General features: G+C 38.0%; 1 long non-coding RNA gene across 1 annotated transcript; it reads right to left on the reverse strand.

The window, feature by feature from the left end:
• Positions 1-5,954: 5,954 nt before the first annotated feature.
• On the reverse strand, positions 5,955-7,334 carry LOC124720455. Its single transcript, XR_007006161.1, has 2 exons — positions 6,319-7,334; positions 5,955-6,159 (listed from the first exon to the last, which is right to left on the reverse strand). It is a non-coding gene; the product is annotated as an uncharacterized LOC124720455 (long non-coding RNA).
• Between the last annotated feature and the right edge of the window lie 1,650 nt (positions 7,335-8,984).

Consider the following 8,984-nt stretch of genomic DNA (forward strand, 5'->3'; position numbering starts at 1 on the left):
TCGTATGCGTGTTTGGCGCCGTGCAGGTGAGCGCCACAATCAGGACTGCATACGACCGAGGCACACAGGGCCAACACCCGGCATCATGGTGTGGGGAGCGATCTCCTACACTGGCCGTACACCACTGGTGATCGTCGAGGGGACACTGAATAGTGCACGGTACATCCAAACCGTCATCGAACCCATCGTTCTACCATTCCTAGACCGGCAAAGGAACTTGCTGTTCCAACAGGACAATGCACGTCCGCATGTATCCCGTGCCACCCAACGTGCTCTAGAAGGTGTAAGTCAACTACCCTGGCCAGCAAGATCTCCGGATCTGTCCCCCATTGAGCATGTTTGGGACTGGATGAAGCGTCGTCTCACGCGGTCTGCACGTCCAGCACGAACGCTGGTCCAACTGAGGTGCCAGGTGGAAATGGCATGGCAAGCCGTTCCACAGGACTACATCCAGCATCTCTACGATCGTCTCCATGGGAGAATAGCAGCCTGCATTGCTGCGAAAGGTGGATATACACTGTACTAGTGCCGACATTGTGCATGCTCTGTTGCCTGTGTCTATGTGCCTGTGGTTCTGTCAGTGTGATCATGTGATGTATCTGACCCCAGGAATGTGTCAATAAAGTTTCCCCTTCCTGGGACAATGAATTCACGGTGTTCTTATTTCAATTTCCAGGAGTGTAGTTGAACGAATAGTAAGTAATCAATTAGAAAAATACAATAAAGAAGGTAATATTATTCTCAATAACTAATATGGGTTTTGGAAGTGACAAAACACTTTACAAGCTGTAAATGAACTAATCTCTAAAGTAAGTAAATGCCTCAACAAGAAACAAAGTGTATCTGGTATTTTTTGTGACCTCTCAAAGGTCACCATAAGCTACTGCTCCAAAAATTGGGTACCTATGGCTTCCATGGAAAATCTATAAGATGGTTTTCATCTTATCTCAAAAAAGGCACCAAAGGGGGGTTATACATCAAAAGGGAGAGAAAACTTGCTCTAGCTGGAGAAAAATACAAGCAGGCGTGCCCAAGGGCTCAATATTAGGATCACTTCTGTTCTTATATTACATAAATGACACGCCTATCAAAGTAAATACAGATACAATACTTTATGCAGATGACTCAACTGCTGTAGCCTGTTGTAAAAACACTGAATAATTAGTATGGACCACGAAACAAACTCTACAAGAAATTTAACAATGGATAAAAAATAATGCTGTGAAATTAAATCGTGAAAAAACCCAAATAATACACTAGAGGACCAAACGAACTACTGAATGTATATCGCAAATAGAATATTGAGGTAAAGAACTGACCACATTGATTCTGTACAATTTCTTGGGATAACTTTAAATAAAAACTTGCAGTGGACCAACCATGTGGACAGTTTACTGAAGAGATTAAATAATTTAGTTTATATAATGAGGGTACTACACAAAGTAATAGATTTAACGGTGAAGAAAATTGTATACCACACGTATTTCATAACAGTTATAAGATATGGAACAACTTTTTGGGGTGTTGAAAAGACAAACTTCCTTCGAATCTTCTAAAAAAAAAAAAAAGAGCAATGACAATAACTAATAGTAGAAATTCATGCAAACCACTATTCGAAAGCCTGGACTTCATGACAATCCCTTCCATCTCCATCTATGAAATACTTCTCTTTGATCAGAAAAACTTGCATCTGTCTGAAGGAAATCCATTCACACATGCCTATGAAACTACACATAAATTGAAATACATGCTACCTTGTCACAGACTCACATTATATGAAAATACTCCATATTACATGGCTCTGAAGGTCAGAAATAAGGTAAGGTCAACATCTGGGGAATCCACAATGGAGACCATTGGCACAAACCTAAAAAGCAAATGTTGTTATAGTCTAGAAGACTTTCTATATGAATAAAAATCAAATATTATAATTTAGAAGAATTTATAAATGGAAATAGGGAGTAAGGATACAAGTACAAATGGTATACTTTCAAAGCCTTATAGATACAAAGTATACACATTCACTGTATATTCATGTTTATAAATAGAATTATAGTTTGAATGGTGTTTTGTAGTCCGTCCAGTACATCCATACGTCATATAGGTGTGTGAAGGCTATGGGAGTGTTTCGATGAGTTACGAAAAGATTTAAATTTTAATGTTGTATTGTTATTATAATAAGCAATGAATGTATTATGTATTTCCTGTAGTATATAAAATACTGTAACAACTGAGGTTAAAGACTGACAAGTCACCAATGTTCTCAATCGAATGACTGTATTAAAACATGTTATGTGACAATACAGTATCTTATGTTATACCGTGTCTGTGGACATTTATGGACCTTTGCCTAATTCTAAAAATGGATTTTGTTTTGTCTTTGTGGTGGTTGATGTATTTTCAAAGTTCATAAAGGCATTTCCTCTTAAGAAAGCTACAAGTAAGCAAATCATCTCTAAGTTTGAAAACATGTTTTCTTCAGTTGGGTATTCCTAAAACAATTTTATCTGACAACAGTTCACAGTTTACATCACAAGCTTGGAAAGATTCTATTGATCACACAAAAGTAAGCCATATTCTAACCTTAGTGTACCGTCCGTCGAGTAATCTTGCAGAAAGATACACCAGAGAAATTGGTAGACAGTTTAGAACGTATTGTTGTAAGAATCATATCAGTTGCATAAATTATGTCAGTGATTTTGGGGATATTATGAAGAGCTTACAACATTCTTCAACAGGTTTTTCACAATTTGAAATCATATTTAATACTAGACCAGCCCTAATTTATTTCTGAGAATGTTGAGTTCCTCCATGTAAAATTCTGTTCATTGTTACAATCAATATGTACTAGCTCTGTATTTAAAGTTAAAATTATTTTTTTAGGAACATATGAAATATTTGGCTCAGTTAAAATTTCTATTGTTAATTACACAATTTAGTACCGTTTATTATGTCTGTTTCATGATTCATTTATAAATTAATAGAAATTCATTTGTCAAGAAAATTTATAAACCATTTGGAGTATTGTTATTAACACAGAGTGAGTAGGGAGTAGTGGGCATGCCTCTAATGTGATCAGACGTGTTTCTGTATTTTGGAGGAACAATGTAATTTCAGCTTTGTTAATGTTAAAATTCAAAAGACAGTGTGATATAGTAAAATGTGGAGCAAATAAATTCCAAAAAGAAACAAAATTCTGTGCAGGCATTTTTCTAAATTAGTTACATCAATTGGAACCATGAGAACCTAAAATGTGAAAAATTCTGCTTCAGGAATCAGAATCCTAGACATGAAGAACTGGAGCAAACTCTGTGAGAAAAAAAGATAAGTAAAATGTTTAGTGTAAATCTTACTCGTCGAGAAATATCGGAAATGGCTTCAATATCGACAATAGTAGTGACTCCATAGATGACGACACTCCACCAGAAGAAAACTATTGTTTTGATGCCACATGCCCCCTTGCAGCCACAGAAGTTGAACAAACTAAAAATATAAACAGAAGTATATGGAAAAATAATGATGTCATTGAAGCAAGGGAAATATTAAAATTATTCCATAGTGCAATGTTGAATAACAGACTAAATTTCAAGCTAAAGGAAGCTTTCAAAACTTACCAAGAATACTATAAAGATTTATTGATACAGACCAGGAGCAGCTATGTTGCAAACAAGCTCCAGACTTCACACAGTGTTACCACTGGTGTCTTGGGAGTGACAAACTATTTTATAACAGGCAGGGCAAAAGATGTATAGACTTTAATATTGACCACAATGGGATGGTAACAAAAGATGAACTTGAAATTGCTAACATATTCAATGAACATACTTCTTCAGTGGGGGAAGCTATCAATGACAAACATAATAATCTGCAGTATAATTTTAAAGGAAATCCATCTGAGCATAACATACATCCAGCCCCACAACCTGCAAAGAAATAATTAACATCATTAGCTCTCTAAAATCTTCCCAATTCACAGGCATGATGGCCTCAGTATTAATGTATTAAAAGCATGCAGACAAACTGTGTCTGTAGCAGTAAATAATGTAATAGAATCAGGCACCTTCCCAGAAAGACTAAAAATAGCTCAAGTAACACAAATCTTTAAAAAAGGGGACAAACTCAAAATTCAAAACTACAGACCCACCTCAATACTTCCAGTCTTTTCCAAAATAGTTGAAATATACAGCAGAATTATGAGCTCTCTCCAGATGCACTACCTAATGTTTGAAAATCAAAATTGTTTCTTAATATGTAAATCAACCAGCAGAGCACCTGCTCAACTAATTGAAGAGATAACAAGTGACACCGAGAACAAGCAACATGTTGCAGGTGTATACCTCTACCTGGAGAAAGCTTTCAACTGTGTGAGCGCCACAATCCTGTTAGAAAAGCGCAGAATATTGGAATCAGAAGCACTTCTCATTACATAATAAAATCTTACGTGAGTAATCGAAAACAGTTTGTACTGCTCAAAGCTGAAACAGGTGTTCACAAATCCAAAATAACTAATATAAAAAATGGAGTGCCCAGAGCTCGGTATTGGGTCCTCTGCTGTTTTTAATTTATGTAAATGATGTAAGATGTTGCACTGAGAATTCCAAAATAGTTCTGAGTGCAGCTTATACATCCATCATGTGGAAAAAGGAATCATTTAATGAACTAGAGGCCCATTGTAATAACGTGACAAATGAAATTGCACAGTACTTTAACGAAAGCCATCAAATGTAAGTGATAGTAAAACATGACTCATGGAGTTTAACAACAGTAGTTTTAATGATGAAATTAAAGTATACAAAGGGAATGAATTAGTAAAAAAGACTTTAGTGTAAAATTCCTTGATTTAACAATTCAAAGCAATCTAAAGTGGGACACACATGTTGACACACTCGCATGTAAGTTGTCTAAGAATATATTTACAATTAATATGATTAGCTAGTTCTGCAAAGACATTGCCGCCCCACCCCTTATGAGTACTCTCCCTCCACTGGCTGCTCCCCCCCTTCCCCCCCCTCATCTGTCCATGCCACCCCCATCCGCCCTACTCTGTGAAGTGTCTTCTTTGTGCGAAATTTTTAGTGCAGTGTTTTAAATGTGTGGTATTTGTTGTACTGTTGATGGGTGTAATTTTTCTCTCTTGCGAACAGAAACCAGACTGTCACAGTGTTTCTCAATTTTCTGTCTACTAGTGCACCTGTCTTCTTCCTGTGTATTTAATTAGCAGCACCAACTCTTTGTTTTATATTTTAACTTCCACAACTTTCTGCCATTTTACAATTGAAAAGTCACTTGTTTGAATTGCCTGCTTTTATTACTTATTATCTTCTTATTATGTTTTACAAATTCTATAGGTTGTAGAGCAGCGTACAAAGCTACTGCCAGCCTGACCCGTACCAGGGGGATTTGAAACCGAATAACAGAAAAATACAAAGGTTGTGGTAATAGACAGATATTTAAACACACTCATTGATAAAGACTAAAATTGCATGGTCATTTCGAAAACAGATTATAGACATGCCTCTTATGAGTATTTTCATGAGTACCGTATTACACACATATGTCATCCATAAACTACAAAAAATTCAATCTGGTGTCTAGTACGTTTAACAGCTCTATTCAAAAGGCGGATATTTTTTGCAACAGTACAATACTCAGCTAAACTTTTGTCTGTATCTCAAAATTTTCCGTTAGTACAATTTCCAATTTCAACCTGTAACAGTAAGATCAGTACATTCCACTGTTTTGACGTGCACATCATCAATCTTAAAACACGCAAGTTTCCGACCTAACCTAGACCTTGGGCTTAGCTACAGGTCAGTCTGTCATCACAACCAACATTAAAGGTGGGAGGGATACAGTGATGAGTACGAGAATCTAGCAGGCCTTTATCATTAAATATATGGCAGAAAATTTTGGGGAATAGGATGAAAGATCAGAATGGAATTTTCGTTATTCAATTACAGTATAGTTCACATTTATTTATCATCCCTTTCTAATTACATAATGTCTTCAGTTACGCACTGTACCAATACTCATTTTGCACACTTTATTATCAACTATGGCTCTGGGAATTCTTCAAGAGTCATTTTGAATCTTCGCGATTATCTCTTCTAGATGTGGCCGGGTACATGCAGCATCCACTAATCCAAATGGGAACTGTGTCTGGAAAATCACGAGGATTATTAAACTTCTACTAATTACTAGCAATATATTTCACATTATACAACTGCTAATATTTCTGGTAATGAAAGCACGTTAGTGTGGGAAGGTTTCACACTTTGCACAAATGATGTACGTTCATTTACAAACATAGAAACTAACCTTACTTCTGACGAAGACTGTGTAAAGACGATGTGACAACTTTTCCAGTTCCCTTTTCACTGATATTTCGAATTATCGCTACATCGACTGACTTACATTGTGGTTCAGATACTTGTGAAGGCGTAAAAAAAGTGTTTAGAATCCATATTCTAAACATGAACTCCTATGGTACTGTGTGGTAATTTCTGTTATGATTCTCGACATAACACTATTAATGTAAACTAAACTGACAATTTAAATTAAAGCCAAAGGAAGAACGTAGGTAATATATACTTCATACTGATTCTTTAGTTGAAATTTTGCCTGTGGGCAAGTCTCATTTGCGACGAATGCCCGTGTAACATGTACGGTGATTAATAGCAGAAATCGCCGAAATAGGAGAGGGACAACAGTTGCTAACGAATTCGTTAACTGCGACACCAATCAGTAAACTAATTACTGATTACCAATTTACAACTTAACCTTGACGTTCATTTAATATGGTAGCGCGGGCAACAACGCCCGCACCATTCAAAAATTGACGTCATATAGATCTAATCCTGAAATGTCATACCGAGCGCTTCGAATGGTTGACTATGTAGAACATTTTACCACAAATATTGCAAAGTATGATGATTCTCGTCATAAAGAATTGGAAGATACATGCGTTTATAAGAGCAGAACAAAAACAGCTGAAACGAATAAACTGCTTATCCAACATCTGCCTTTAGGGCTTCTAACTACTAACTGAAATCAAATATGAAGAATTCAAATCATTTAGTGAGAAGCTCCGGACAGCAGTGTTGCCAGACGTCACCGACAGATGGCACCCTGATACACTGGCTGAGAAAGTGTAGCGGTTCTCATTTGCTTTTAATAACACAGTCAGCAATCGGCAGTTACCGAATATTTATAGCCGCATAAGTCTTATACTTCGCTTGTTTAAAATAGGAGATGTGATGCATTTTGATAAGTTTCATGAACATTGTACATGCGTGTTGTACTACTATTTGCACATGACACATTTTACTGTAGTATTAAAACAGCTATAAAATAACGAGATATTATCACCCTACCTGGCCCTCTCCCGTGCGCCCCCTGCTCCCCTCCCCCATCTCTTCTACTCCCTCCCTTCTTCGGGTCTCCCTCGTCTCCTAGCGCCTGGCAGATCCTCTGTTTTGGTCATCGTCAGTGTGCCACACAGACGATAGTGATCAGCTGGTAGAGCCATCTATCGGTAGGTCCGGTAGTTGAGCATCCCTCATTTCGCTAGCTTTAGACGCCTGTCATGGAGCGCGTGCAGAGAGGGTCTGGCTGGGGTGGTGCAGTGGAGGAGGGTGTTGTGTGACGCTCCCGCGAGTTGCCGCGCTTTCGGGGTTGGGCAGCATGTAATTACGCTCGACTTGCTATGTAGTTTCTGACACGGTGTCGCGGACGGGAAGCATTAGCTTTTGAAATGATTGTTGAGGTAGTCCAAGACTAACCGTATTTTACTGAATTTCGATGTGCTTCAGAAAGAAAGCTCACTATTAACTTCAGTCGCTAAATTAACTTTCGATTTTCCGGTTTTATTAATTCTTTTGCTAAATTAAGTCAGAGTGTAGCGAAATTTATTACTTGTGACAAACTTTCAGTTTTCACACTACACGTGTCAACCTTCAGTTGCCACGCTTCTAGTGCTAATTATATGTGTAATAACCTTTCTTTTTCAGTTACTATAGTAATTGTCCTTAGGACTGGCGACCATAATTTCCCCCAAATCTCAAATATCTAATTACCGCTAGCTAATTGTTAACGTAACGGCCGCACATTTACTTTCTTTATTAACTTTACCCCTTTTCAAAATTAATTTCCACCAGTTTCATTTGCATTTTTCCTTTCATTTAGATGTAACCCTTTCCTCCCTCTTTACCGACAGATTAACTTCGGTGACGATTGCTTTTCCCAAATTTTCATTAGGTACACGCGGTTTAATTTTTCACTGTCATTAAGGTCGATAAGTGAGGGGGAGGTTACAGGCAATGGAAAATCCACACGCAAATCGACCAGTACCAGTTTATCCTGAAAAGGTTACTGTGTGGTGCACGTGGGTTTATGGCATCATTTATCATAGGGCCATATCTTTTTGGAGAGACAGGTGCTTCTGGTCCTGTTACCTGTACCGTTACTGATAAGCACTATGAGTGTCTTTTGAGCAACCACGTCATTCCAGCTCTCCAACAGTGTGGATGTGTGGATAGGATCATTTTTATGCAAGATGGCGCACCTCCGCACTTCGCAAATCCAGTTAAGCAGCTGCTGAAGCGCCATTTCGGAAATGCTAGAATTATCAGCCGCCATTTTCCTACAACCTGGCTGTCCCAATTACCTGATCATAATCGGTGTGACTTGTGGCTGGGGGACTATCTAAAAAAAAACGTGTTCAGTGTTCCGGTTGCAAACTTGGCTCCATTGAAGACACACTTTGCATTCTGAATGTGACCCCAGAAACACTTCGATCAGTTGGTTGGTTGGTTGGTTTGAGGGATAAAAGGACCACACTACAGGCTCGTCAGTCCCTTGTTCCACGACCATAAGAAAAGACGAGGAGTAAAACCAAGTGAAAGAGGTAACAAGGGATGACACAGAACAAGAAAGACACAGACAAAGACCAGAAAGCAAGGAAATAAAAGCACGGAGTAACACAG

Source organism: Schistocerca piceifrons, chromosome 11 (genome assembly GCF_021461385.2).
Source record: "Schistocerca piceifrons isolate TAMUIC-IGC-003096 chromosome 11, iqSchPice1.1, whole genome shotgun sequence".
NCBI classification, from domain to species: domain Eukaryota; kingdom Metazoa; phylum Arthropoda; class Insecta; order Orthoptera; family Acrididae; genus Schistocerca; species Schistocerca piceifrons.